This window comes from Echinops telfairi, unplaced genomic scaffold (assembly GCF_000313985.2).
Source record: "Echinops telfairi isolate 266 unplaced genomic scaffold, ASM31398v2 ScPeMD7_7469;HRSCAF=8507_1, whole genome shotgun sequence".
Taxonomy (NCBI): domain Eukaryota; kingdom Metazoa; phylum Chordata; class Mammalia; order Afrosoricida; family Tenrecidae; genus Echinops; species Echinops telfairi.
This window is the reverse complement of record NW_022111373.1, coordinates 21,470,342-21,477,504: the sequence shown is the minus strand read 5'-3', so window position 1 is coordinate 21,477,504 and position 7,163 is coordinate 21,470,342. Positions and strand designations below refer to the sequence as shown.

At 40.6% G+C, this 7,163-nt stretch overlaps 1 pseudogene; it reads right to left on the bottom strand.

Annotated features, from left to right (window-relative positions):
* Positions 1 to 1,220: 1,220 nt before the first annotated feature.
* Positions 1,221 to 7,163, bottom strand: part of LOC101642399 — an 8,098-nt pseudogene continuing 2,155 nt past the window's right edge.

Sequence of the window (7,163 nt, the reverse complement as noted above, 5' to 3'; positions counted from 1 at the left end):
GTACATAAGCTAATGTGAAGAAAGTTCATGTGCCCAGCTACTAAAAGATATATTGTCTGGGGCCTTAAAGGCTTGTAGTCAAATAAGTGGCCACCTAGCAGGAAAGCTCCAATGCCCACATGAAACAACAAGGCTCACCAGCCTGTGTGATCATGAGGTGTCAACTGTAAAGGGTATCAAAAGTTAAAAATCAAACAACCAAATCAATGTGAAGGGGTGGGGATGTAGTGGAGACCCAAAAGCCACCTGCAAGTTAATTGAGCAGTCCCTCTCAGAAGGGCCACATAGAAGGAATGATAAATCCAAGGTGTGGCATAGCACCAATGAAGCACATAACTGTCCTCTAGTTCTTTAATATTTCCTCCCCTTACTATTATGGTTTTTACCTCATAACTCATGTTAAACTGGATTATATTCATTTGTATAATTAAGATAGTTCAACACATGAAAGTCAAGCAAGATAACCCTTCAGAAACCATAACAGGAGTAATGATTCCCTGAGGGAACAGGAAGCAAAGGGCGGGGAGAAGGGAGCAGCTGATAACACTGATGACTGTACAACCCACTCAAGAGGAGCAAACAACAGAATTGTACATAAATGGATATATTGGATGGTGTAAGATGTGTAAAAAAATAAGGGTTCCTGGGGGGAGGGAGGAAGTACATAAAGGAGAGCTTATATCAAGGAGTTCAAGAAGAAAGAAAATGTTTTGAAACTGACCGTGGTCAGTATTGTACAATACTGCTTGATGTAATTGAACTATTGAATGTTATGATATCTGTAAGAGCTCCCAATAAAATGATTTTTTTTTAAAAAAGATACTATGCCTAATATATCATTCAGAAGTAATGCTATCATTTTGTAATTTCTGCCATTTTCAGTATCTCCTATATCTATCAACACCACCTCCTCGGTAATGATTTCCATAACCTCTTCCACTCAGTCCACCATAATCTCCCCTACCTTGGAAAGCCCCCCCTCTGCTGCCACCTACATCTCCTCCTCTCCACCCTCCTCCACCTCCTTCTCCTTCACCACTATCTCCCCAACTACCTCCCACCACTCCAGCCACCCACTCCTCCCCTTCTTCCACCACAGCCTCCACCACTCCAACCACCCACTCGTCTCCTTTCTCATGGAGACAATGCAGGGGGTGGCAGTTCAATTGCATCCAGCCTTCTTCTCTAGTCGGGAAGGCAATCATTCCATCCCCATCGTATTAATGGCACACATATGCTGTTTTCTCATGACTGCTGCCACTACTTGTTCTGATCTTAGATCTTCATGAGCAGCAAGTAAATATGCCAATGTAATAGTTGTCTTGGGGACAAAGCGTACTGTGTCAGTTGATACATTTTTGCTCCGCGGTCTGTTTTGACCTTCGCTTTACCAGACCACTCCAAGGACTGCACAGTCACATCTGAACGTTTCCTTCGCGCATGCCGGTGGCATTCCTAGTCACTGGAAAGTGCATCTATTGATTCCTTCTGGCTGTCCACTTCTTCACGATCTACATTTTCAGCAGTGGTTTTCTGACATGATTTTTCTCGACTTTTGAGAGAATATCCTTCACTTTTGATTCCACTTGGCTTAGCATAAACAGGATGTCAGAAGTTGTTCTCTTAGGTGCAACAAAGGTTATCACAGATTGCCTGAAATACTGGATACATTTCACTATTTTTATCTAGCTGAAAACTTTTCTTGTTATGTAATATCTGTAAATCTTGAAGCTCAGTACTTAAAAATAACAGAACTTTCAAACCGTCATCCTTCTTTTTGAAAATAGTTTTTAATATCTCCTGATGTGTTAAGCCAGGTTGATTAGGAAAACAAATGTCAGTGACATGCATATGTATATATGTGTGAGAGAGCTTCATATCAAGAAATAATTATATATCAAATAAACATCCCAGCCCAGTCCAGATCAAGTCCATACATCCGACACTAGTCCGTAGGTCTGATACTAATCAAGTCCCTCTTCAGACTTAACATAGCCACAAGCAATGATGCTGAATGCAGGAATATCACTGATTGGTGGGTGCAAAGGCTTGTAGATTCGATGGTGGTGGATGCACCTCCAGGGTTTGTGCACATCTGTATGTGGCTACTCCACAGGAAGGTGAAGGCAGAGAGAGAAGACTTCCTCCAGAGAGTAATTTATCTTGATGGTACCTCCAAATGACATCATCTAGCTGTGACTTGATTGACCAGCTAAACACCACCCATAACTTTCTATGCATTCCCTGTTGGCACAAGAACCTATCACACCAGATATGAATGCAGAATATGGGCATGCCATTTTTTTACAAAACCCTTTATCTCATGCAAACTTTCTAGATCGTCTCTCCCCACTCAAATGATACTTACTTCCAAATTGCATAATGAGTTTTGTAAGCACCTAACCAAATATAAAGCTCTGAAAAAAGAGGCAACTCTGCTGCTTGGATAGGCCTTGCTTGTCTAACATGGTCCTTATACTTCAGCGCCTCTGCCTCTCCCTCTATTGTAGGTCCCAGACCTGGTTGTATCCCTTCTAACGATCTTTGTTCTGTGATTTCTTGATGTACTTGACTTATGCTGGCTTTATAGCTCTTGGAAGGTATTGTGGACTCTCGGTATCTTCCATTGGATGTTTCGGTGTTGTTATATCTGGTAGAATATTCTATGGCTTCTTTTCTATTGTTCTGTAGAAGGTTCTGTGACTTTACTTTTTTTCCTTCTTCTCTGGATTCTTGATGTAGTTGATATATTCTTGTCTTTCAGGTGATGGGAAGTTCTGTCATGTTTTGATGTTCATATCGTATTATTATTTTTATCGATGGTGGAAGGTTCTGTGGCTTCTTCTATTTTTTCTTTGTTCTGTGGCTTCTTGATGTACTTGCATTTCTTCACCTTAAAGCTCTTGAAAGATTCTGTGGCCTTGTATGCATTTGACAAATCTTTGTTTTCACCGATGATGGATTTTTTTTTTCATGTGCTAATGTCTTTTATGTATCCTTTTCTTTGCAACTGGTTCTATGATGTTCGTGTGCATTTGACATATATTTGTCTTATTAGATGATGGAAGGTTGTGTACCTTCTTCTTTTGGTTTTGTGACTTCTTTATATCTTTAACATACCCTAGTCTTTATAGATCTGGAAGATTCAGTTGCCTCTGGGTGGATTTGACATATTTTTGCCTTTACTGTGGTGGAAGGTCCTATTGTGCCTTGGTTTCCCTGTTGTTCCTTGACTTTAAAACTGGGAGAGGTTTTTCAGCCTCTAGGTGCACAGGATATGTTTTTGTTGTTGAAGCTAGTGGAAGGTGCTCTGCCTTCATATTTCATTGTCGTGGAAGACTCTTACTTTTTCCTCCTGTTGCTCTTCTCCTTTGTTGGATTTTTGATACACTTGACAGATCCTTGTCTGTAAAGCGGCTCAAAATATGTTGTATCTGGGTGTCCCCATAGTACCCTTGCCTTCACAGCTGGTGGAAAGTTTTGTGATGTTTGCGTGAACCTGATAGATTTTTGTCGTTGCGCCTGGTGGAAGGTTCTGTGGTAGTGGTGGCAGTGGCAGCAGTGGCTTCTTCTTCTTTTAGTCTGTGGCTTTTTGATGTACTTGACTTGTGCTTACCTTACAGATTTTGGAAGGTTCTGTGGCCTCTGGGTGCACACGATATACATTTGCCTTTAAAGTTCAAACATTCTAAGCTTTTTAAACTTGATTTGGTTCTGGTGGAAGTTTCTGTGACTTGCTGCTCTTGTTCCGCAGCTTCGTGATGTACTTGGACTTCTCCTTGTGTCACAGCTCATGGAAAGATGTAGGCCTCTGGGTGCATTTGAAAGATACTTGTCTTTCCTGCTGCTGGGAGATTCTGTTATGTCTTGGTGTCCCTGTGAAATCCTTGTCTTTACAGCTGATGAGCATTTCTGTGAGCTTTAGTTCCATTTGAAGCATTCTTTTTTTTACAGCTCTTGGAAGGTTCTGTGGCGTGTGTGTGTGTGTGTGTGTGTGTGTGTGTGTGTGTGTGTGAAAGTTTCTGTATTTTCTTTCTCCCTCTCATGGTGTAGCTTCTTGATCTTGATGTAACTTTTGTGTTACAGCTGTTGGAAGATTCTGTTAATTCTTTTTTACTGATGTAAGGTAATGTAACTTTTTGTTTTCCTCCTTTGGCTTCTTAATCTACTCGGTTTATTCTTGTTTATAAAGCTTGTTGAAGGTTCTTTGTGTCTTAATGTCCTTGATTTTCCTTGCCTTTTTATAAGGTGACCAGATTTTAACATTAGTAAAGCAGGACACCATTGATAAAACTCATATCCTGGCGAAATAGCCACATGGCAGCCAAAAACCTTGTCATGCATTCTTTCCAAAAATCGGAACTTTTTTAAAACACCGCGGGACACGGGAAAAATTGTTAAAAATCGGGACTGTCCCGCCAAAAGCGGGACGTCTGGTCACCTTCCTTTATGACTAGTGGAAGGTTCAGTGACATCTAGGTTTATTTGGCATATTTTCTCTATGTAGCTGGTGAAAGGCTCTATAGCTTCTCTGTTCTTTGTTTCTCTTTCTCTCTCAATCTATTTCTGCTCTGTGGTTGAATGAAGTATTTGGCTGATCCTTGTCTCTACAACTTGGGGGGATGTTTCTGTGAATGTGTGCCCTTGACATATTCTAGTTTACGACTTCCGGAAGGTTCTGTGGTATCTGGGTGCAGTTAATATCTTTTGTATTACAGCGGGTGAAAAATTCCATGCTTTTTCATCCTAGTGGACATTTCTGTGACTTTTTTGTTGTCATTGGTGTTGTTGTTATTGTGTGACTTCTTGATGTGCTTTCCCTAACATCGTTTCACAGCTCATGGAAGGTTCTATGGATTTCTCTTTTTAACATATCTGGTGGATGGGTCTGTGACTATCTTTCTTTCTTCCTCTTTTTGCCTGTTGTGGCTGTTTGGTGTACTTGACCTATCCTTGTCTTTATAGCTGCCTAAAAGTCCTTAGTGTTTTGGTGTCCTTGTCCCTTGCCCTTTCAGCTGGTGAAGGATCTGCTGCATAAGCTAATAGGTTTGTTTTTTCCTTTATAGATGGCAAAAGGTTCTGTGGCTTCTCTCTCTCTCTGGCTCCGTGGCTGAAAGATGTAACTGATGAATCCTTGTCTCTATAGTTTTGGGGTAGTTTCTGTTCCATTTTGTGCTCAGACCTATCCTAGTATTTACCACTACTGGAAGGTTCTGGGGCCTTCGGGTATGTTTTGTGATACAGCCGGTAAACAGATCTATGCCCATTTCAATTCTGGTGGAAGTTTCTGTGGTTTCTTTGTTTGTTTGTTTGTTTGTTTTTCTCTGACTCCTTTATGTTCTTGATGTAACTTTGTCTTATAGATGCTGGAAATTTCTTTGGATTTTTTTCCCCTCTGATGGAAGGGGTTCTGTAACTTTTTCTTTCCTTCTGTGGCCTCTTAATGTTCTTGTAACCTTGCCTGCGAGGCTCTTTGACTTCTTTATTTTTGTTCTGGTGGAAAACTCTGTGATTTATTTTCCATCTGTTGTTTTTTGATGTACTTGATACATCCATGGTTTCTTCTTTTAAGAACTGTAACTTTTTGATGTACCTGGCATATCCTTGCCTTGTAGCTCATGGAAGGTTCTGTGGCCTCTGGGGGGCACTTTACCCATTCTTGTCTTTTCAAATGGTGGAAGGCTCTGTGGCTTCCTGGTGCACTTGGTGGATACTTGCATTTAAGCTTTGAAAGGTTCTGTTGTGCATATGTTTACATGCTGTATCCTTTCTTTACTGTTAGTGAAAGGTTTTGTAGCCTTTGTTGACTTGACCAATCTTTGTCATTATAGCTTGTGGAAGGTTCTGTAGCCTCTGGGTATACTTGATGTATCTTTTTCAGGTCCATTGCCACCTCCTTCCTTCTTCTACACTATAAAACCACTTGGCTTGAGATGAACAGTGAAGTGGGTTTACTCGTGTCTTTACTTCCCACCTTTCAGATCACCCACGTTTAAGCAGAGTGCGTCTAAAAATATTCAGCCCTTGTTCCTGTCCTCTGACTCACTAATCAGAGGCAGCAGGAATTTGCAAGTTCTGGTAACTTTAACGGGTCACCCATCAGGAATCTCTCGTATGTTTGGGAGACCTTCCTGCAGAGTCCCTTCTTCTTCCTAGACCTCGGATCCCTGGAAAGCGAGTACAAGGGCCAGGCTAAGCAGCTGCAATGACCTCCAGGCCTGTTTCCTGGAGCTCCCCATTGCTTTTACTGAAATACTGAATCATGCATTCCTAGCTCATGGTCCAGTTCACACAGACCTCCTGCATGGTCCACCATCTGGTCTCAGTTTCAGACTGAGCTCTCACAGATTAAGAATGCGCTCTAGGCTTCCATACCTGGTAACAGTTCACTGTACAGATTTGGACTGACTGGCTGATCCATTGGTATCCTCCTATAACTAAAAAGAAAGTAATCTAGTGCCACACTGTTTGGCTAATGCATGTGAACACTTTATGGTTCTAAATAAATTCAATTTAAGAGATTCACTCCCTATGAGTGTTTTATAAGCTAAAGATTTTAAAATTTTATGTTTAATTTTATTTTGAGAGCTTTCTCGGGGTATGTGTATGTTTTTGTGTCTAGTTAAACTCCATGGCTGTTTTTAAACAGAGTGATCTAAAAATCTCAGTTCTTTTTCTCTTAGAAAAAACCAAAAACTCTTATTGTGCCTAATTTAAACTCTAAATTTTTAATGCTTACTCTAAAAAACTCTAATAGAAGACTTTAGTTGATTATTCAAGAATTTGAAGAACACTGGGTTACACACATTTTAGTGCCTCAAAGGTTAGACTTGTTCCCGGTGGATTTGACCAGCTGATTCCAAAAGTGGCACCAGTTTGTATCCCTAGCAGCTTTAGGTTTTGAGACACAGAGCATCTGTCATATACTACACTTCACTCCACTTACAATAAAAAATCGGGTTGTTTAATGTAGTGTTAGCTATCATGAGATAGCGGCAGTGCACCCAGGCTTTAATTTTTGTACTAATATTTAGGTCAAGTTATACTTTACATGGTGTCCTTTGATCCAATGTGTTAGCTTAAAAAGGAGCCAGAAATAAGAATCCCTGTCCAACGAATAAGCACCCTGATGATATGATGGGTTGTGTCAGTCTGGGTATTTT